At 43.2% G+C, this 23,281-nt stretch overlaps 1 protein-coding gene across 4 annotated transcripts in view; it reads left to right on the top strand.

Moving 5' to 3' along the window:
• The first annotated feature begins 668 nt into the window (after positions 1 to 668).
• MRTFA (myocardin related transcription factor A) overlaps positions 669 to 23,281 on the top strand; it is a 207,747-nt gene continuing 185,134 nt past the window's right edge. For 2 of the 4 annotated variants that reach the window (XM_032267167.1, XM_032267166.1), the window contains exon 1: positions 671 to 929. The gene's annotated coding sequence lies outside the window, so the exon portion shown is untranslated. Of the gene's footprint in view, positions 930 to 23,281 lie in introns of all 4 variants that reach the window. The other 2 variants (XM_032267170.1, XM_032267171.1) reach the window with 2 other exon arrangements.

Below are 23,281 nucleotides of genomic sequence, written 5' to 3'. Positions count from 1 at the left end.
CTTTTCCTCTTCCAAGCCCAGAGCACTTTCGCTGCTGCTGATCACCACGGCCTTGGCAGGTAGGGAGGAGCAGGCAGGTGTCAGTGTCTTTCCTTTCACCGTTGGGGAAATTGACTCAGGGAAACAAGGTGACGGGCCTCGGCGGGGCGGGACTGTAACAGGAATTCAGGGCTCCAGGCCAGAGCGCAATTTATTGTGTCTCCTTTTGGGAAGCGTGAATGTGAAATGATCGACTTCGGAGTCCCAGGCGGAGACCCTTCAGCACCGGAGAAGAATCAGGATGGGGTCTGGGATTAATGGAGTAATTGCCCGCGGCTGAGCATGGATCCCTTGGCAACTTGGCAAGGTCCGGCAGGGTCCACCGCCCTTCCCTTCACAGGGTGACCAGTGGGCTGCGGCCTCTTTAAGACCCAGCGCTCCGCCCCGGCTCGTCGCCGACCTCCTCGTCGCTGCTCAGCCAGTTCCAGACTTTCCTCAGCGATGAGGTCATCTTCCCGCTGCCCATTGGCTGCGCCGTGCAGTCACTCACAGGAAGTCACGCCGCCGTCTGCGCCTTCTTCGTGCAGCTTCCTTCTCCGCCCGCCCCTTAGTCCGCCGATCACGACCCCGATCAGGCCTCTGATTGGCTAGCGCCGCCGTCACTTCTCCAGTGGGCAGTCTTCAGGACGGGAGGCGGGCGTGGTGGGCGGGCCCGCAGCTTCCGCGGCTGAGAGGAGCCGGCGGCAGCAGCGTCTGTGGTGGCCTCGGCAGCGGGAGCGACGGTCCCATCCTCCCCACCGTCTCGGTTGCTGCTGGCCACTCGCCCTCCGCTGGCGGCGACTTCTCAGCTCCGTGCGCCCTGGGTAGACGCTGAGCCTCTGGAGGGGACGCGGACGGCTAGAGCCGGAGTGGGGCGAACCGCGGAGCCCGGCCGGGAGCAGCGAGAGGCGGTGAGTGAGAGTCCAGGCTGGGAACCCCTCCCCCACCGCGGCCCCGCCCCGCCCGGAGCATCCTTTCTCCCCGCGACCCCGCTGTGAGCGCCCTCCGGGGGTCCGGCGGGGCGGCCCTCTTGTCCCCGGCCCTCTTCCCGCCGGCCTTCTGTTCCTGCCCTTGGGACCCGAGTCGCTGAACCGCGGTCATTGTGTCGGGGCTGGGACCGGGACCGGGACCGGGACCCGGGCGGGCGGGCGGGCGAGCAGTGCACCTGTGCACCGACTGGCGGGGCCGCGGTGCACTGGGCGGGGAGGCACGGAGGTCCTGGCCCTCGCTGCTCCCGGGGTGTGTTTTGATTGCAGGGATGGGGTATCGGCCGCTTTCTCTGGGGTCTCGTGCACACCTTCAGGATCCAAGTGCATTCCTGGGGATTCCCAGGCAGGGAGGCTCAGCTGTAACAATCTAATTGCAGCCAGGTGTACAGGGCTCTGCAGATCTGAAACTTGGTGGCCAAGAACTTTACGCTCTAAGAAAGCGTCTGTCTGCCAGCACGCTGATTGCAGCCCACCCTCCTCACCTCGGGTACCTTTGATACTCCATAGTGCCCAGGGCTGGACCTTTTAAGTGACTCCCAAACCTGCCACTTGCTAGCTGTGTAATCTTGTGCCTTGGTGTCCTCGTCTGAAAAATTGAGAACGTTAATACCACCAGTCGCATATGGCTGTTTGTTGTAAGTGTGAAATGAAATAATTCACGTGAAACGTTGGACACAGTGTTTGGCGCCAGTATGGGTACAAGAAATGTTTGCTTTTGGGATGTTGAGAATGACTGGTTTGCCAGTGTGCATTAAGCCCTAGCCCAGCTTGGCTTTGTTAAGATTTCTCTCTGTTGTCTCCGTTATGCAGCATAACGAAAGGGCAGTTGAACGGTTAACTGCTTGCCAGCCTCTGTTTGGCATGAAGTGTGTGTATATGCAGGAATGTGGAATACATCACTTAAATGTAATAATGGAATTACCCCTGCTTCATATATTTTTATATGGTTTTAAACTCATAAGACGTCTGGAATGTCCCCGAGTTGCAAGTTTTTGAGATCTTTACAGGGTCTTTTCTACATGAAGCCAAAGCCTGTAACATAAGACTTATTGTCAATAAGAAGTTAAACTTAACAGGTTTTACTTCAGAAGACCACTCCCAAAACTCCACATGTCACTTACGCAGTTTTACTGTTGGAAAGCAGGCATCTCCCCGGGGTGAGGTGGTGCAGCCAGCTGGCCCACAGCCCCATGACTGCAGGGTGGGGAACCTTTGGCTGGAAGTTATTAAACTAAGTTTTGCCTAATGTTGTTTGCATATTTCATAGCGAATCCAAGGGCTATATGTTACTGTTTCTTATTGAATGATTCATAAAGAAGCAATCAATTACTGCATTATTTAAAAACACCTGCAAAGAAAAAAAATATCTCTAGTCTAGCTCTAGTGTTTGTTTCAGTTTTTGGCCAATAACTGTTAAGAAGAGCCCCTTTTTAAGAACGCTTTCAAAAGTCACATCCACTAGAATAAGTAATTTAGAGTCAAATCGAGAGAAGTGGAAGAGTAATGTGTATCCCATCACCCAAAGTATTTACTGGAGACTTTTCATGTCCTTAGTACTCTGCCAGATGCTATCAGGGAGTGATTTGAAAAAGTGTGAAATAGGATCTCAGCCTGTAAAGAGCAAAACCATAAAGTTTGGGTCTACCTGGTAGTAATTACAAGTACTACTTAAGGGATGACTTCATTTATTCATTCGGCACGCTTTTTGTTCCACGTTTGTATTGTGCCAGGTGTTTTTCCAAGGGCTGGGGCTATCAAGGTAGTGAGATATGGTCCCTGCGCATGAGGCGCTCACAGTCTAGTGGGAGAGGCAAAAAAATGACAGATTGTAACGTACCGAAATAAACTGTTAAGCACAAATCCAGATTTTAACGGGAGAGTCAAGGGAGCTTTTCCTGTGGATGTATGGGAAGGCTTCAAAGAAGATGGCATTTGGGCTGAATGTTAACTCAGATGAAGGAGAGGAAGGCCATTCCAAAGACAAGTCACAGCTTAGAAAGGTTTCCTGATAGGCTGGGCACAGTGGCTCACACCTGTAATCAATCTGAGCACTTTGGGAGGCCAAGGCAGGAAGATCACTTGAGGCCAGGAGTTCAAATTGAGACCAGTTAGGCAACGTAGTGATAGCTTCTCTCCACCAAAAAATTAAAGAATTAGCGCGCATGGTGATGTGCACCTGTAGTCCCAGCTACTCAGGAGATTGAGGTGGGAGGATCCCTTGAGCCCAGGAGTTTGAGGTAGCAGTAAGTTATGTTTGCACTGCACTCCAACCTGGACTTGCAGTGAGACCGTGTCTCAAAGAAAAAAAAAAAGTCCTGATGAACCTTCTAATATACCAGTTATAATCCCCAGGGAGGGAGAAGGAAACTAACGTTCCTGATGCCCACTACACAAAAGATAGGCTTTTATTCTGTTGCTTAGGGATAGGGAAACAGGCTGCAACTAGTTAAATAACTCATTTAGGGATACAGAGTTAACAGAACCAGGACTTGAATCTCTGACTTAAAAATACGGTATGCTCTTTTCCTTTTAACATGCTTTTTTGTAGGTTTAAATGTAAGAGAGGTTAAAAAGTTTTACCCATTGGCCAGGGGCAGTGGCCCATGCCTATAATCCCAGTACTTTGGGAGGTCAAGGTGGGCAGATCACCAGAGGTTGGAAGTTTGAGACCACCCTGACCAACATGGACATATCTCATCTCTACTAAAAAAAAAAAAACCCCACAAAATTAGCCAGGTGTGGTGGCACATGCGTGTAATCCCAGCTACTCAGGAAGCTGAGGCAGGAGAATCGCTTGAACCCGGGAGGCAGAGGTTGTGGCGAGCTGAGATTGTGCCATCGCACTCCAGTGTGGGCAACAAGAGCAAAACTCCATCTCAAAAATAAAAAAAATAAAAAAAAAAAAAAAGAAAGTTCTACCTATATTATTATCATTTCACTATTACAAATTACTTTGTGAAATAAATGTTTCATACTTGATTTAGAATCACTAAGGTGATATAATAAAGCTTATCTTTATTAAATAGTATATATTTTATACCTATAAATTTGGTGGCATTTCCTGAAAAGTATGGCCTGTGGAAACATTTAGTAAAAATGGAGTACATTGATATATACAGATTGTATATGAAGCACTTTACTAACTTTGTTAAAGAGGTATAAACTTTCTTTGAGAGCAGCTTACTTATATAAGTGTATTTAAAAAAGAATTTGTGGATGTATGGCCATTTAATTTACAAAGAGGAAATTAGAATTTTTAAGTCATATTAACAAAAATTGTTGTATTATGTTTAGGGAAAACACTATAGCAAGCTCATACACTAGCAGGCTCCTCAAGGGTGAAGATATTTGTTTTTCTTCCCAGCTTCTAGAGCAGTTCTTGGCACATAGCAGGTGCTCAGGAATTTAGTTCTTGAATATAAGATGAACAAATATATGTTTACTCCATGTTCTTGTGTCTGTATAGATATTTATATAAATGCTAGGGCTGATAGTTGGAATTAATAAACATAAGGAACATTTTCATCTACTGAGAAAAAACTTTGGTCAGGAGGTTATATTTCAGATCTTTGAAAGAGAATAGAGAAAACATGGATGGGTTATGGATGAAATGGTATAAGCTTGGGGAGTAGTTTTTTAATAAATGAATACATTTTGGAAGAAAGGGAACATTGAACAAAGAGAATGACCCACTGACACAATTCAGCAAATATGGGCACTGTTTATGTCTAAGGCCTTAATAGAGTTTTGAGAATCGAGGAAATAGTCTCCGCTCTCAAGGAACTTACAGTTGTAAAGAGCGGGTGCGCTAGCTGTCTTGCTGTGTAACAGATTACGTTGAAAATTAGTGTTTGAGACAATTAACATTTCTTATTTTTCACAGTTTCTGTGAGTCAAGAATTTGGAATCAGCTTGGCTGAATGATTCAAACTCAGATCTCTCAAAAAATTCCAATAATGGCTGGGTGCAGTGGCTCACATGTGTAATCTCAGCATTTTGGGAGGCTGAGGCAGGTGGATCATTTGAGATCAGGAGATCGAGATCAGGGTGGCCAACATGGTGAAACCCGTCTCTACTAAAAATACAAAAATTAGCCAGACATGGTGACTCACGCCTGTAGTCGCAGCTACTCAGGAGGCCGAAGCACGAGAATTGCTTGAGCCTGGGAGACAGACGTTGCAGTGAACCAGTATCACATTACTGCATTCCAGCCTGGACAACAGAGACTCCATCTAAAAAAAAAATTAGCTGTGATTGGTAGCACATGCCTGTAATCCCAGCTACTGAGAGGGCTGAGCTGTAAGAATTGCTTGAACCGGGGAGGTGGAGGTTGTAGTGAGCTGAGATTGTGCCACTGCATTCCAGCCTGGGCCACAGAGCGAGACTCTGTCTCAAAAAAAAAATTTTTAAATGCAGTAATATGTCAGCTGAGGTAGCAGTAATCTGAAGGCTTGAGTGAGGCTGGTGGATCCTTTTCCAAGGTGGCTTCTCATATGGCTGGCAGGTTGGTGCAGGCTGTTGGTGGGAGCTGGGTTCCTCTCCATCTGGGCCTCTCTCCATGGATGCCTTCATGGCATGGCAGCCAACCTACCTCAGAGCATGTAATCCAAAAGACCGAGCTGCTGCATTGCCTTTTATGACCTAGCTTCAGAAGTCACATACCATCATTTCTCCAGTATTCTGTTGGCCGCACATTGTGGGAAGGTACTACACAAGAATGTAAGTGGCAGGAGGTGAGAGTCGTTGGGGCCCATCTTGGAGGCTGGCCACCACAGTGGGTAAAGTAGAAAATGTTGGAAGAAGGTACAAAGTGCTGAAGTAGGGGGAGGGAAGGACTTAGAATAAGTAGGAAAGATTACCTTTGGAGGAATGAGGGGATGGGAAAGATTTAATTACTTTATCAGATATTTATAAATATTTATTGTGTGTTTACTATGTGCCTTCCACATGTAGGCTAATATGTGGAGGTAGACACTGAATTAGATTTATACGAAATGGTTTTTTTTTTGTTTGTTTTTTTTTTTAAGGCAGAGTCTTGCTCCGTTGCCGGGCACCCGGCTGGAGTGCAGTGGTACAATCTCTGCTCACTGCAACCTCTGCCTCCCGGGTTCAAGCAACTCTTCTGCCTCAGCCTGCCAAGTAGCTGGGACTACAGGTGCATGCCACCATGCCCGGCTAATTTTTGTATTTTTAGTAGAGACGGGGTTTCACCATGTTGGCCAGGATGGTCTCAATCTCTTGACCTCATGATCTGCCCGCCTCGGCCTCCCACAGTGCTGGGATTACAGGCGTGAGCCACCGCGCCTGGCCTACATGAAATGTTTTAAGTAATTTAGGCCAGCGTTGACATAAGGAAAAATATTTGAAATCTATGTGTATAGTGAAAGTGGAGTCTTTTTTTTTTTTTATATTGATGAGAACAGTAACTTATCAGAGTGTTAGATGAGCAATTACACAGCATATGTAGTTAAGAACATCAATACTCGAGTCATACTGCATAGATTGGAATCCTGGCTCTACTTGCTGGCTATGTGTATGAACTTGGCCTGTGTGACTGTGATACCCTTGCTACTTTATCTTCTCTGTGATTCGCTAGCTGTAAAATGGGGATAATAATGGGGCCTGTTTCATATTGCTGCTGTGAGGGTTAAATTAAAAATATATGAAGTCCTTGGGACAGCTTTATATGCATGTCATTATCATGGTTCTTAGGATCGTCATTGGTTTAGGGCAGTAGCATACAACTGACTGGATGAATTAGTTTGGAGTCAGATGAGTGAATATAGAATGATAAGAGTATACAGAAAGAGGCATTTAAATGTTAACCATTGCTGCTTCACCATCAGTTTTTCTAGTTCAAGTACCTTCATCTAGATAATTTTTATTTTACAAAGTGGAGTGAACCAGTGGGTTTATTTAGGTAAATTCCACAGTTAAAATATGACCCAAGGAGGTCCATAGTTGCTGTTAAGGGTGTCCCTTCCCCCTTAGTATTTTTGAATTGACTAGGCTCTCTGTCTGCAGAATGGTTTATCAAGAAGCAGTACTTAAAAGTGCATGTGCTTCACAAGAGCTTAGAGGTGGAACTAGGACCCATAATAAACATACCTAGAATGAGAACGTGTGTGGCTGAGTTTGAGGGACAAGGTTAATCTGGAGGGCATTTTAAAGGTACAGGCCTGGTGCTGTGACTCATGCCTGTAATCCCAGCCATGTAAGAGGCTGAGACAGGAGGATTGCTTGAGCCCAGGAGCTTAAGGCTGTAGTAAGCTGTGATCACACCACTGTGCTCCAGGATGGGTAACAGGTGAGACACTATCTCAAGTAAATAAAGTAAGAAAGTTAATTATAAGAGGCCGGACATGGTGGCTCAGGCTTTAATCCCAGCACTTTGGGAGGCCAAGGCAGGTGGATCACGAGGTCAGGAGTTCAAGACCAGCCTGGCCAAAATGGTGAAACCCAGTCTCAACGAAACAATACAAAAAAAAAAAAGTAAGTGGGTGTGGTGGTGGGCGCCTGTAATCCCAGTTCCTCGGGAGGCCGAGGCAGAGAATTGCTTGAACCCAGGAGGCAGAGGTTGCAGTGAGCCAGGTCGTGCCACTGCATTCCAGCCTGGGCAACAGAGTGAAACTCTTTCTTAAAAAAAAAAAAAAAAAAAAGGAAAGCTAATTATAAGAAACTTTTAAACCTGAGTATAGAAGTTTAGGAATTGAAAGGACAGGTTGTGTGAAACCCCATCAGTTTAGATAAACTCTTTAGAGGCCGTAGTCCTCTTTGTTAGGAAGTGACTCCATTTTGCTACTTTAAGAAGTAGTTAGATTTGTTACCTCAAAAGAAAAGGAAATAAAAATGGATTCGGCTTTCTCCAATGTTGAAGCCTCAAATCTCTGATTTTGTACAACAGAAAAACGATTCTATTGACTTAAAAACTGCCCAGATGTTTTTTTGTTTTGTTACTTTTGTTTTTAAAGAGACAGAGTCTCACTCTGTCATTCAGCCACCTCACAGGCCTGTACCTTCTATTTTTTTTTTTTTTGGAGACGGAGTTTCGCTCTTGTTACCCAGGCTGGAGTGCAATGGCGCGATCTCGGCTCACCGCAACCTCCGCCTCCTGGGTTCAGGCAATTCTCCTGCCTCAGCCTCCTGAGTAGCTGGGATTACAGGCATGCGCCACCATGCCCAGCTGATTTTTTGTAGTTTTAATAGAGACGGGGTTTCACCGTGTTGACCAGGATGGTCTTGATCTCTTGACCTCGTGATCCACCCGCCTCGGCCTCCCAAAGTGCCGGGATTACAGGCGTGAGCCACTGCGCCCGGCCCCACCTTCTATTTTTTAATCTTAATCTTAATTTTAATTTTTTGAGACACAGAGTCTTGCTCTTTCAGCCAGGCTAGAGCGCAGTGGTGCAATCTTGGGTCACAGCAACCTCTGCCTCCTAGGTTCAAGCGATTCTCCTGCCTCAGCTTCACAGGTAGCTGGGATTACAGATGTGCACCACCATGCCCAGCTGATTTTTGTATTTTTTAGTAGAGACAGGATTTCACTGAATGTTGGCCGGGCAGATCTTGAACTCCTGATCTCAGGTGATCGCCCGCCCTTGGCCTCCTAAAGTGCTGGGTTTACAGGTGCAAGCCACCATGTCCTGCCCATCCTGTACCTTTTAAATGCCCTGCAGATTAACCTTGTCCCTCAAACTCAGCCACATACCTTCTCATTCTAGGTATTTTTAGTGTGGGTTCTAGTTCCACCTCTAAGCTCTCGTGAAGCATATGGTAGAATCATAGCCCACTGCAACCTCCAACTCCTTGTTTTAAGTGATCCTCCTGTCTGAGCATTCTGAATAGCTAGGACAACAGCATGCACCACAACCCTTGGCTAATTTTATTTATTTATTTATTTTGAGACAGAGATTTGCTCTTGTTGCCCAGGCTGGAGTGCAATGGTGCAGTCTTGGCTCACTGCAACCTCTGCCTTCCGGGTTCAAGCAATTCTCCTGCCTCAGCCTCCTGAGTAGCTTGGATTACAGATACCACGCCTAGCTAATTTTTTATATATTTTTTAGTAGAGATGGGGTTTCACTATGTTGGCCAGGCTGGACTAAAACTCCTGACCTCAGGTGATCCACCCGCCTCGGGCTCCCAAAGTGCTGAGATTATATGCATGAGCCACCATGTCTGGGCTGCTTGGCTAATTAAAAAAATTTTTTTGTAGAGATGAGAGTTTTGCTATGTTGCCCAGGCTAGTCTCAAATTCCTGGCCACAGCAATCCTCCTGCCTTGGCCTCCTGAAGTGCTGGGATTATAGTGTGAGCTACCATGCCTTGGCAAGATTCTTAAAAATACTAAATCCCTGTCACATGTTTGAGGAGAGAAGATAATTAAACTCTGTTACCGCAGGTGTTAAAGCAGAAATTGGGTGATCAGTCAGGGTGCATTGGGTGGAACTAATTGCTCAAGTTGCCTTCAGTTCTGTGGTTCATGACTCAAGTCCAGTTCTCTCATTGTTTAGTGGGAGGAGGTACTATAAAATTAAATGATTTGAGTTCCACAAGGCTTCTGGCTGAGTCCAGGCCAGTTCCTCACACAGTATTTAAGGCTGGCTCATATAGCAGTAATAGATCTGTAGAATCCTTGGAAGAAAGAGTGTTGTGAAAATGTCTTTTTTAATCCATGTTTTTACTTCTGTGGAATGTCTGGTTCATTTGCTCCCCACTCATTCTTATTGATAGGCATTTAGAAATCATTCTCTGTGTAAATGAGAGCTGGTAATGAGTAGTTTGGCTAGTTCATTTTGAGATCTGGAGTATGTCCTTTGTTACTGAATTTGAAGATAGGTAGGCTATTTACAGGTCTTTGTCCTCTAAAATTATGAGTGGAAATTATGGGTGATTCTGGTTTTTTGAAATTCTTTGTTCTTGTATCAAAATTTAAAGCATAATGGGCATAATTCAAACAAAATTGCTGAACTTTATAGTATGACAGAGTAAAAACCAGTGAGGTAACACGTCCATGTCACATTTAAGGGCACAACAGATCTGGTTACTGCCAGTTACTGAGTATGTAAATCTAGGCTTACTCCTTCTTGTGATTCAGCTTTTTCATCTGTAAAATAGTTACTAATCCTTACAACATTGGTCGTTATAAGGATTATGAAAAAATAAAGAGGAAAGTAATAGGGGCATTTACTCTATGGTAGACATTGTGCTACCTTATTAATCCTCATACCAACTCTGAAATAAGTGGTAGTAGTAACATTTTGCAGATGAGCAAAGAGAAGCTTGGAGAGAGGAACTGATTTAGGAAGATAACAGTTAGGATTTTTGTTTTGGTGGTTTTTTTGCTTTTTTGTTTAGACAGAGTCTTGCTTTGTGTTTAAGGCATGAGTATAGAGGCAAGATCATAGCTCACCATAACCTCAAACTCCTGGGGTCAAGCAGTTCTCCTGGATAACTAGGACTATAGGCGTGTGCCACCTGGCTAATTAAATTTTTTTGTACATGCAGGGTCTCACAATGTTGCCCAGGCTGATCTTGAACTCCTGCCCTCAAGCCTTGACCTCCCAAGTGTTGAGATTACAGGCATGAGCCACTGTGCCTGGCCAGAATTTGAATCCAAATCTGTTTTTGAATTAAGTAATTCTAGCGTCCTACCATGATGTGTATGAAGTTCCTAGCTTTGCCTCTGTAAATGTCTGTTCACATTCAGTGTCTGTTGCATAGTTAGTGAAAATGTCAGTTATAGTGAGAATTCTTTGTAGTAATAATCAAGATGTTATATAGCTCAGAAATATTCTTTTTTTTTAATTGCATTTTAGGTTTTGGGTACATATGAAGAACATGTAAGATTGTTGCATAGGTACACACATGGCACTGTGGTCTGCTGTCAGAAAATATTCTTTGTAGTATTCCTTATATGTGTCTGTTTACCGTTCCTGAGATGGACATTATAATAGTAACTTCACATCTTAAGTTGCCCAATTAATACTAACCAAATAAGGGCCAGGCATTATATGGCTCATACCTGTAATTCCAGCAGTTTGGGAGGCCGAGGTGGGAGGATCATTTGAACCCAGGAGTTCAAGACCAGCCTGGGCAACATGACAAGACCCTGTCTCTACAAGAAATAAAAAAAAGTAGTTGGGCACAGTGACATGCATCTGTAGTGCTTGAGCCTGGAAGATCGAGGTTGCAGTGAGCTTGAGCAGTGTTTGTGCCACTGCACTCCAGCCTGGGCGACAGAGTGAGACCCTGTCTCAAAAAGAGAAAATTACCAAATAAGGTCATACTATAATATCCACATTTTTAGGATTTTTTTTTTTTTTTTTGGGTCAGTGTTTCAGTATCTTTAAATTGTAAATGGGATAAGTGATGCCAGGGTCTCTTAATTGTGGTTAATTTGTACATATTTTCTCTACCACAAAATTTACAGGAACTTGGAAAGTTGCCCTTTCCTAACACTTTAGAATGCACTGTGTTGAATTTTGGTGTTAGAGTGGTGTTATCATGGTTGAATCTTTGGCGCGCACACGCGTGTGTGTGTGTGTGTGTGTGTGTGTGTGTGTGTGTGACAGAGAAAGTGAGAGACAGAGACAGACAGACAGAGACAGGGTCTCATTCTGATACCCAGGCTGGATCACAGTGGCATGATCGTAGCTCACTGTAACCTTGAACCTCTGGCCTCAAGCAGTTTTTCAGCCTTGACTTCTCAAAGTGTTGGGATTACAGGCATGAGCCACTGCATCTGGCACTGGCTTTATTATTTTGTATATAGTTATATGACAGATATGTTTAAAATATAAAGTAGTCTTTTTGAGTTTGCCAAACATATGCATATATATTGTCTTTCCTTTAAAACGTAGAGAGAGAGAAATTTAGAAATTAAAAGTAATTGTTGGCCAGATGCTATCACTCAAGCCTGTAATTCCAGCACTTTAGGAGAATTGCTTGAGCTCAGGGATTTGAGACCAGCCTGGGCAACATGGCAAAACCCTGTTTCTATGAAAAATACAAAAATTAACTGGGCATGGTGGTGTGCACCTGTAGTCCCAGCTACTCTGGAAACTGAGGTGGGAGAATTGCTTGAGCCTGGGAGGTGAAGGTTGCCCCACTGCCCTCCAGTCTGGGTGACAGAGCCAGACCCTGTCTCAAAAAAAAGTAAAGGTTAGGATGGGCGCAGTGCCTCATGCCTGTAATCCCAGCACTTGAGGAGGCCGAGGTGGGTGGATCATCTGAGGTCAGGAGTTCAAGACCAGCCTGGCCAACATGGTGAAACCACGTCTCTACTAAAAATACAAAAAAAATTAGCCGGGCGTGGTGGTGGGTCCCTGTAATCTCAGCTACTCGGGAGGCTGAGGCAGGAGAATTGGAGGCAGAGGTTGCAGTGAGTTGAGTTTGTACCACTGCACTATACTCTGGGGGACAGAGCAGGACCCTGTCTCAAAAAAAAAAAAAAAAAGAGTAAGGGTTCTTTCTTTTCTTTTCTTTTTCCTTTCTTCCTTTTTTCCTTTTCCTTTCTTTCTTTCTTCTTTTTTTGACATGGAAGTCTCACTGTGTCATCCCGGCTGGAGTGCAGTGGCCTGATCTCGGCTCACTGCAACCTCCAGCTCCCGGGTTCCAGTGATTCTTCTGCCTCAGCTTCCCGAGTAGCTGGGACTACAGGCTCCCACCACCATACCTGGCTAATTTTTTGTACTTTTAGTAGAGACCAGGTTTCACCATGTTAGGCAGGATGGTCTTGATCTCCTGACCTCATCATCCGCCCACCTCGGCCTCCCAAAGTTATGGATTACAGATGTGAGTCACCCTGCCTGGCCTTACTTTGTTTACTTACTTATTTAGTTATTTATTTTGAGATAGGGTCTTGCTATGTTGCCTGGGCTGGTTGTGGATGGCAGTCCTCCTCCCTTGGCTTCCCAAAAGTGTTGGAATTACAGGTATGAGCCACCATGCCCATCCTGTTTTTATTTTTATTGATTTATTTTTTTGAGAAGGAGTGTTGCTATGTTGCCCAGGCTGGCGTACAGTGGTGCCATCTTGGCTCACTGCAACCTCCACCCGCTGGGTTCAAGCAATTCTCCTGCCTCAGCCTCCCAAGTAGCTGGGACTACAGGGTCGTGCCACCATGCCCAGCTAATTTTTAAAATATTTTCAGTGAAGATGGAGTTTCACCGAGCTGACCAGGAGGTTCTTGATCTCTTGACCTCGTGATCCACCCACCTCGGCCTCCCAAAGTGCTGAGATTACAGGCGTGAGCCACTGCGCCTGGCCCCTTATTTTTATTTTTTGTAGGGATGGGGTCTCACTATGTTGCCCAGTCTGGTCTTGAACTCCTGGGCTCAAGTGATCCTCCTGTCTTGGCCTCTCAAAGTGTTGAGATTACAGCCATGAGCCACTGAACTTTTTATTCTATTTTATAGATTCATTGAACTATGTTACATTATCTTATTGATACTTCCTTTCTGTTCAGATTTTTTTTTTTTTTTTTGGTGGCAGTTGGAGTCCTGGAATGGTAACAGGGAACCAAGAATGTAATGTATCATATGATAGTCATTTGAAATAAATTTAAATATTTATTTTACCCAGTAGAAGTTCTTAGGATATTATGGTTTGTTTGTGTGTGATATCTGTCATGAGTCTTTATACGCCCTGAGTCAGTTGATTATTTAATCATTTTCCTAAATCAGACCCTCTGTGGCATGAGTGACCCTTTTTCTAAAAATTAATGTTCTGACCTTTATCTGAAAGCTGATTCTTAAAGTGTGTCTGGCAGGATCAATATGTATGGAAACCAGGCATGACTTACTACAATTTGGAAAAGCTAATCATGACATTTTACTTTCAACATGGCTAATAGCCTGTTGGCTGCCCAAATAACACTGAGTTAATTATAGTGTAACCTTTTGTTCTATTTGGAGAGTGTTAAGGGATTTTTGAATGCCTTCCAAAATTCACCTTTATGAAGTGAGCTTAGAAAGCTTAGAAAATGCTTTCTAGAGCAGGGATTCTCAAAACTTTACCTGAATGATCCACCCTGCCTCTTCTGAGTACGTATTTGCTTTGTTTTTAGAAACATAGCAGGTTTCTCTGCTGATTAGAGACAATAGTGATGGCGTTGAATGCACCTCTTTTTAATCCTGGCTCTATTGCTCACTGGCTCAGTGATCTTAGACAAGGGAATTCATATTTTTAATTTTTTTTTCTTTTTTGAGATGGAGTCTCGCTTTGTGTCGCCCAGGCTGGAGCGCAGTCGCGTGATCTTGGCTCACTGCAGCCTCTGCCTCCCAGGTTCAGGCGATTCTTCTGCCTCATCCTCTCAAGTAGCTGGGATTACAGGTATGCTCCACCATGCCTGGCTTTTTCTTTATTTTTAGTAGAGACAGAGTATCACTGTGTTGGCCAGGCTGATCTCAAACTCCTGACATCAAGTGATCTACCCACCTTGGCCTCCCAAAGTGTTGGGATTACAGGTGTTAGCCACCGCGCCTGGCCAATCTTTTCAAATTTTTAAATTGAAATAATTTTCTTTTGACATGGAATCTTCCTCCATTGCTCAGGCTGGAGTGCAGTGGCTTGAACATGGCTTACTACAGCCTTGATGTCCTGGGCTCAAGTGAACTTCCTGCTTCAGCCTCCTGAGTAGCTGGGACCAGAGGCATGTGCCACCACACCTGGCTAATTTTTAAATTTTTGTAGAGACGGGATCTCTCTGTGTTGCTCAGATTGGTTCAAGTGATCCTCTCGCCTCGTCCTCTCAAAGTGCTGGGATTACAGACGTGAACCATCATGTTTGGTAGCTCTTTTTTGAAGCTCAGTGTACTTAGAAGATAGTTGTAAGAGGTAAATTCAGTTACATGTAAAACATTTAACTCATAGGCATTCAACACGTGTTCATTTTCATAGCACTCAAACATTTTCCTTTGTAGCAGTAACCACAATTACAATTAATTATGTAATTTAAAAATGTTTTTCTTATAAGCTTTGTGACACCAGGGACCTTATCTGTCTTTTCACTGCCCTATTTCCAGCATAGTGCCAGGCATAGCATATAGTAGATGGTCAAAAAATGCTTGTTAAATGAATGAACTCCCCTTTCCTAATTCTGTCCTCCCTTGGCTTAAAGGACAGTATCCTGAACATTTTGGCCTGCTTTGAGAATCAATCATCTTGTTAGATAACTGGTCTATTAAAGATTGGAGCTGGGTAAAAGGGAGGGCAACAAATAAAGGAATAACAATGAAAGAGAGCAGAATGGTATACAAAGTCAATTGTGCGACCGTAGTACTCTGGACTTTCTACCACTGTCTGGTCTGGTATCTAGACCCCAGTTCTACCAAAACAGTTTCCATTGCGATCACCACTAGTTTACATGTTGCTAAACATGCTGAGTTTTCCCTAGTTAAGTAAAATAATAACTCTTCTAGTTACTCAGGGAAGAACCCTGGAGTCATCTTCTCTCTTTCCCACTTTGTAGAATCCAGTGCATCACCAAATACAGTTAGCTCTGTCTTCAAGATACATCCATAGTCTGATCACTTCTTAATCGCCTCCACCATAATCACCCTCTTCCAAGCCATATGTATTAGTTTAGTTTCCTGTGGCTGCTGGAAGAAATTACTACACTTGGTACCTTAAAACAACACATATTCATTCTTTTGTAGTTCTGGAGGTCAGACATTTGACTGAGTCTTACTGGATCGAATTCAGGATGTCACAAGGGCTGTAATCCTTCCAGAGGCTTTAGGGGAGAGTCTGTTCTTTACCTCTTCCACCTTCTGGTGGCTACTGGCTTTCCTTGGCTTGTGGCAGCGTCAGTTTAGTCTTCAGGATCGGCATTTTAAAATCTCTCTGCACATCTTTTTCTCCTGTGCTGTTTTTGTCATCTCTCTCTGCCTCCCTCTTCTCTTGTAAGGACATATGATTGCATTTAGGGCCCACTGGATTATCAGGATAATCCTCCATTCCAGAATTCTTAATTTAATCACTTCTGAAAAGACTCCTACTCCTTTTTGCTATAAAAGGTAACATTCACAGATTCCAGGTATTAGGATGTGGGTATCTTTTTGGGCCATTTTTCAGCCTACCATAGTCTCTTCTCTGCTCATCCGTCCCACAGGCAAAATACACCCATCTCATTCCAGTATCCCCAAAAGTCTCAACCCATTGCAACATCCGCTGAAGCCCAAGATCTCATCACCAGCCCAGAAGTCTAAAGTCTCATTATCTAAATCATCTGTTATCTGTTCCCAAAATACGTGGGTTAGACATGTATAGTATAACAGTTATAGGTAACTCCTATTACAAAAGGGAAAAAATGCAAGGAGTAAATGGGTTACTGGTACCAAGTAATTTGAAAATCCAGCAGGGAAAACTTTTATTAGGTTTCAAAGCCTGTGAGTAATTTTCTTTTGCTCGAGACACTACCCTCTGAGTCTGTGGCTCTTGCTTCTGTTTTCATAGTTATCCTTTCTTTTTCTTGAAGGGAAGCATATGTTTGCAACTGAGTAGAGTTTTTACCCACAGTGTTTAAAAATTGTGTTAAAACTTACCATCTGAACCATTTTTAAGTATACCGTTTGGTGGTATTGAGTACATTCATATTGTTGTGGAACCACCACCAACGTTCATCTCCAGAACTGTTTTTATCTTACAAAACTGAAACTCTGTGCCCATTAAACGATGACTCTCCGTTATCCCCTCCCCTATCCCTGTGAACCACCATTCCATTTTCTGTCTCTATGATTTTGATTACTCTTAAGTACTTTATACAAGTGGAAACATACAATATTTGTCTTTTGTCACTAGCTTATGTCAGTACGATGTCCTCAAGATTCATCCATGTTGTAGCATATATCAGAATTTTCTTTTTATGTTTGGAAGAGTAGTTTTATTAGTCTGATTTCTACATGTAGAATTTTGGTAGTCCAGCAGCTTTCAGCTTTTTTTCTTTCTTTTTAGTTTAAAGACAGAATCTCACTCTGTCTCCCAGGCTGGAGTGCAGTGGCACAATCATGGCAATTCTCCCATGTCAGCCTTCTGAGTGGCTGGGACTGCAGGCGTCCACCACCACACTTGGCTCATTTTTTGTATTTTTTGTAGGGATGGGTCTCATTTTGTTGCCCAGTCTAGTCTCGAACTCTTGGGCTCAAGCTGCCCTCCTGCCTTGGCCTCCCAAAATGCTGGGATTACAGATGTGAGCTACCACACCCAGCCAACAGCCTTCCTTTATTTCGTTATTTCTCTGTCCTTTCAGTCCAAGTCGACAGTGTTTCTGCTGATAACAACATTATTAGAAACCTTGTGGGTCTCCTGTGTATATTTTGGGGGTTTCTGTCATTAAGCAAGAGGGTTCTCTAATAGAGCTTTTCTGGTTAATCTCATCTCCATTCCTACTTTCTCCTTATGGTTGGCTGAAGGAATTAATGAGTGACATGCCTAATCCTTCAGCATGACTAAGAGGTTGTCCTGCCACATGCTTGACTTCTCTCCACAGCATGTTTCTCTTAACAGTGAATTTCCTAATTTTAGCACATATTGTTGGCTGGGTGGCAGCGGCTTATGCCTGTAATCCCAGCACTTTGGGAGACTGAGCCAGGTGGATCACCTGAGGTCAGGAGTTTGAGATCGGACTGGCCAATATGGTGAAACCCTGTCTTTACTAAAAATGCAAGAAAGATAGTCGGACATGGTGGGTCATGCCTGTAGTCGCAGTACTTTGGGAGGCCAAGGCAGGTGGATCACCTGAGGTCAGGAGTTGGAGACCAGCCTGACCAACATGGAGAAATGCTAAAAATGTAAAATTAGCCTAGTGTGGTGGCACATTTCTGTAATTCCAGCTACTCGGGAGGCTGAGGCAGGAGAATCGCTTGAACCTGGGAGGCAGAGGTTGCAGTGAGCTGAGATTGTGCTACTGCACTCCAGCCTGGGCAACAAGAGTGAAATTCTATCTTTAAAAAAAAAAAAAAAGCCAGGAGCGGTGGCTCACGCCTGTAATCCCAGCACTTTGGGAGGCCGAGGCAGGTGGATCACGAGGTCAAAAGATTGAGACCATACTGGTCAACATGGTGAAACCCCATCTCTACTAAAAATACAAAAAATTAACTGGGCACGGTGGTGCGTGCCTGTAATCCCAGCTACTCAGGAGGCTGAGGCAGGAGAATTGCCCGAACCCAGGAGGCGGAGGTTGTGGTGAGCCGAGATCACGCCATCGCACTCCAGCCTGGGTAACAAGAGCGAAACTCCATCTAAAAAAAAAAAAAAAATTAGCCGGGTGTGGTGGTGCAGGCCTGTAACCCCCAGTACTTAGGAGGCTGAGGTGGGAGAATTGCTTGAACCCTGGAGGCGGAGTCTACAGTGAGCCAAGATTGTGCCACTGTTCTCCAGCCTGGGTCAATGAGACTCTGCCTCCAAAAGAAAAAAAAACCTTTTGTGATCCAACACCAAAAAAAATCTTTTGTGATCCAGATAAGCTGAGAATTTTCCAAATCAAACCAAATTTTCCAAGTATTGGTTTCTTTTTGTTTAACATTTCTCCTATTAATTTTTCCTCTTATGTTTTACTGTAAACAATAAGAAGAAAGCAGGCTGTACCTTCAGTATGTTGCTTGGGAATTTCCGAATTCTTTGCTTAAAAATTCTGCTTCCCATACAACTGTTAGACATAATTTAGCTAACCTTTCTGCCACTATAAAACAAGGATCATCTTTCCGTTAGTTTCCAATAACATTTTTCTCATTTCCTTCTGAGTACTTGTCAGGAATACCTTTAACATTCATATTTTTACCAACATTCTGTTTATAAAAGTATATGTATTTTGTGCAACGACATAGACTTTCTCTGCTTTACTTTTCACTTCCTGTGAGGCACCACACCCAGCCCTTAAAGCCTTTCAGTGGAATGAATCAGGCCCGTCCGGATTATCTAGCACAGCCTCCTTTGCTTAAAGCTAGCTGGTTATGAATGTTAGTTACATCTACAAAATACCTTCACAACAAACTGACCGTCACACTATCATTATTACTTCTTGCCTAGATTATTGCAATATCTTTTTTTTTTTTTTTTTAAGAAGGAGTCTTACTCTCTCGCCCAGGCTGGAGTGCAGTGGCGCAGTCTGCCCTGGGTTCAAGTGATTCTCCTGCCTCAGCCTCCTGAGTAGCTGGGATTACAGGTGCCTGCCACCGCGCCTGGCTAATTTTTGTAGTTTTTATAGAGACAGGGTTTTGCCATGTTGGTCAGGCTGGTCTCAAACTCCTGACCTCAAGTGATCCACCTGCGTCAGCCTCCCAAAGTCCTGGAATTACAGGCGTGACCTACCTTGCATGGCCAATATTTTCATTTAATAATAATTAAATTAATTTAATAATTTAATAATTAAAATAATTAAATATCATTAAGTTTATTATTTTGCTGTTTTTATTAAACTTATTCCTAAGTACACACATTTTAGAAATTTAAATTGTTCATAAACATTTTAAAATAAAGAAAATTCACAGTTTAAAAATTCCAGACTTCTGGCTTCTTTTCGAAAAGAAATCAGCAGATCAGCAATTCTAGGTCTTCTACTCCTTCAGGACAACAATATACTAGAACTAACAAGTGGATACCTTAGGGCATGTACTCTTCAACTTGCCACAGTTCCTACTACTCTTTATTCAAATCCATGATATACCCAATACCATTCATTTAAGGCACCTGCTTGGAGCATACTGAGAGCAAAGGCTTGAGAGAAGAGAAAGGAGCATGGTATGATTAGATAAGCATTTTAAAACTCTGACTTCAGTGTAGAGAACTGACTGAAGGGAGTTAAAGGGAAGGATGGATGGAAGAAAACCAGGCGCAGTGGCTCACACTTGCACTCCCAGCACTTTGGGAGGCTGAGGCGGGCGGATCACAAGGTCAAGAGATCAAGACCATCCTGGCCAACATGGTGAAACCTGTCTCTACTGGAAAAAAAAAAAAAAAAAAAAGTTTAGCTGGGCGTGGTGGTGCGTGCCTGTAGTCCCAGCTACTTGGGAAACTGAGACAGAATCCCTTGAACGCAGGAGGTGGAGGTTATAGTGAGCCAGGATTGTGCCACTGCACTGCAGCCTGGCAACAGAGCGAGACTCTGTCTAAAAAAAAAAAAAAAAGGCATTTATTTAATTGGTTTAACTGGAAATAGTATGGCTTAGACTAGCTAGAGTAGTTTTAGTGACAGAGATGAGAAGGTGACAAATGAGGTAATACTTACAGAGTGATTATCAACAGAAATTGATGATGGAATGGATGTGAGGAGGGAGAGGGAGATGACAAAGATGCCTCTTCAGGTTTCTGACTTTGTTAATAAGGTAGACACAAGTGCCGTTTACAGAAATGGGGAACATTGGAGCCAGAGCAACCTGCAGGAAATGAGGATTTAAGAGTTCAGTTTGGAATGTAAATTTGAGATATCTGTCAGACATCCCAGTGGAGATAGAAAGTGACTAGAATTCAAAAAAGGTGGACAGGCTGGGCATGGTGGCTTACATCTGTAATTCCAGCACTTTGGAAGACGAGGACGGGTGGATCACACGGAAATACAGGGGACCTAGAATAGCCAAAACAATTACAAGAGGAAGAACAAACTTGGGGGAATTAAATTACTTGATTTCAAAACTTACTATAAAGCAAGAGTAATCAAGACAATACAGTATTTGCCAGTCATTGGAACACAATAAAGAGTCCAGAAATATATACATACATATATAGTCGGTTGATTTTCAGCAATAGCTCAAATAGAATTCAGAAGGGGAAAGGATAGTATTTTTTAACAGCTATTGCTGGAACAACTGGATATTTGTATGTAAAGAAATGAACCTCAATCCTAATCTCATATGAGACAAAATTAATTTGAAATGGTTTATAGACTTAAATGTACAAACTAAAATCATAAAACTTATAGAAGAAATCATGGGACAAAACCTTTGAACCCTTGGTATAGGCAGATTTTTTTTAAGCATGTGTGAGTAACACTTAACCATAAAAGTAGAAATTGATAAATTGGACTTTATTAAAATTAAAACCTTCTGTTCTTCAGAAGACACCGTAAGAAACTAAAAAGATAAGCCACAGACTTGGGAGGAAATATTTACACATACTATATATATATATATCCAGAATACGTTTTTTTAAAACCTTAAAAATTTAATATGCAGCCAGGCACAGTGGCTCACTCCTGTAATCCCAGCACTTTGGGAGGCTGAGGTCGGCGGATGACAAGTTCAAGAGATTGAAACAATCCTGGTCAACATGGTGAAACCCTGTCTCTACTAAAAATACAAAAATTAACTGCGCGTGATGGCACGTGCCTGTAGTCCCACCTACTCTGGATGCTGAGGCAGGAGGCTTGCTTGAACCTGGGAGGCAGAGGTTGTAGTGAGCCGAGATCGTGCCACTGAACTCCAGCCTGGTGACAGAGTGAGACTCTGTCTCCGAGAAAAAAAAAAAAAAAAAAAAAAAATTACAATGGCCCAGTTAAAAAATAAGATGATGTGAATGGACATTTCTTAGAAGAAAATATTTATGAATGTCCAAAGCATGTAGAAAGACACTCAATCTCCAGCGAAATAGAATTTTTTTTTTTTTTCCAGACAGGGTCTCGCTTTGTCACCCAGGTTAGAGTGCTTTGGGATGATCATAGTTCACTGCAACTTTGATCTCCTGGACTCAAGTGATCCTCTCACCTCAGCCTCCCAAGTAGCTGTGATTACAGGTGGGTGCCACCATGCCTGCCTAACATAAAATTTTTTAAATTTTTTTTATTTTTTGAGACAGGGTTTTACTCCATCGCTCAGGCTGGAGTGCATGTGATCCTGGCTCACTGCAACCTTTGCCACCTGGGTTCAAGCAGTTCTCCCATCTCAGCCTCCAAGTAGCTGGGACCATGGGTGTGTGCTACCATACCTGGCTGGTTTTTCTGGTATTTTGGTAGAGATGGGGTTTCACCATGTTGGCCAGGCTAGAATTTTTTTTTTTTCCCAGAGACAAGGTCTCACTGTGTTTCTCAGGGTTGTCTTGAACTCCTAGGCTCAAGCAATCCTCCTGCCTTAGCCTCCCAAAGTGTTGGTATTACAGGCGTGAGCCACCGTGCCTGGACAGAAATACAAATTAAAACCACAATGAAATAGCATTTTATACCCATTAGAATGGCTAAATTTTAAAAAGTGGACAGTTCCAAGTATTAGTGAGAATGCAGAGCAGTAGGAGTTCAGGCAAGTTGCTGGTAAGAGTGTGACGTGGTACAACCACTTTGGAAAGTTTGTCAATTTCTTACAAAGTTAAATACATTCTTATTCAATTCAGCAGTACTACTCCTAGGTGATTATTACCCAAGGGAAATAAAAACACATGGTCACCAAAAAACCATGTGAATGTTCCTAGCAGCTTCATTCATAATGGCCAGAAAAATTGGAAACAATGCAAATGCCATCTACAGGTGAGTGGATAAACAAGTTGGATAAATAAATAGTGGGTTGCTACTTAGAAAAAAGAAAGGAATGAATTATGAATACATGCAGCAATGTGAATGAATCTCAGAAACATGTTGAGTGAAATAAGGCATAAAAGAGAACTTACTATATGATTTCATTTATAAGAAGTTCTACAATAGGCAAAACTAACTTGTAGTCATAGAAATTAGATCAGTGGTGATTAGATGCATTAAGGGTGGAATATTGACTGCAAAGGACGTGAAGAGTGATGGGAATGTCTTTGTTGTTTTTGTTGTTTGGTACAGGGTCTTGCTCTGTCATGCAGGCTGGAGTGCAGTGGCATGACCATGGCTCACTGTAGCCTCAACCTCCTGTGCTCAAGTGATCCTCCCATCTCAGGCTCTTGAGTAGCTGAGACTACAAGCATGTGCCACCATACCCTAAGTATTAAACACTTTTCTGTAGAGGTAGGGCCTCACTGTGTTGTCCAGACTGGTCTCAAACTCCTAGCTTCAAGTGATCCTCCTGCCTTGCCCTTCCACAGTGCTGGGCTTACAGGCGTGAGCCACTGTGCCTAGTTTATGGAAAATTTTTTTTTTCTTGATTGAGATTGATGGTTTATGAGAGTATATACTTATCAAAGCTCACTGAAACTATACACTTAAAATGCGTGCATTTTATTGTATACAAATTGTACTTCAAAGTTGATTAAAAAGCATCCTCCAGGTCAGTACTCTGTGGAATAAACAAAAAATGTTTGCATGCCAAATTTGATTGGGTAGCCAGCTCTTAACACCTAATCTACACCCCCACATGTGCATACTGTAAGAGT

This window comes from Sapajus apella, unplaced genomic scaffold (assembly GCF_009761245.1).
Source record: "Sapajus apella isolate SASKATOON/1434 unplaced genomic scaffold, GSC_monkey_1.0 scaffold166, whole genome shotgun sequence".
NCBI lineage: Eukaryota > Metazoa > Chordata > Mammalia > Primates > Cebidae > Sapajus > Sapajus apella.
This window is presented reverse-complemented; position numbering and strand designations above follow the sequence as displayed.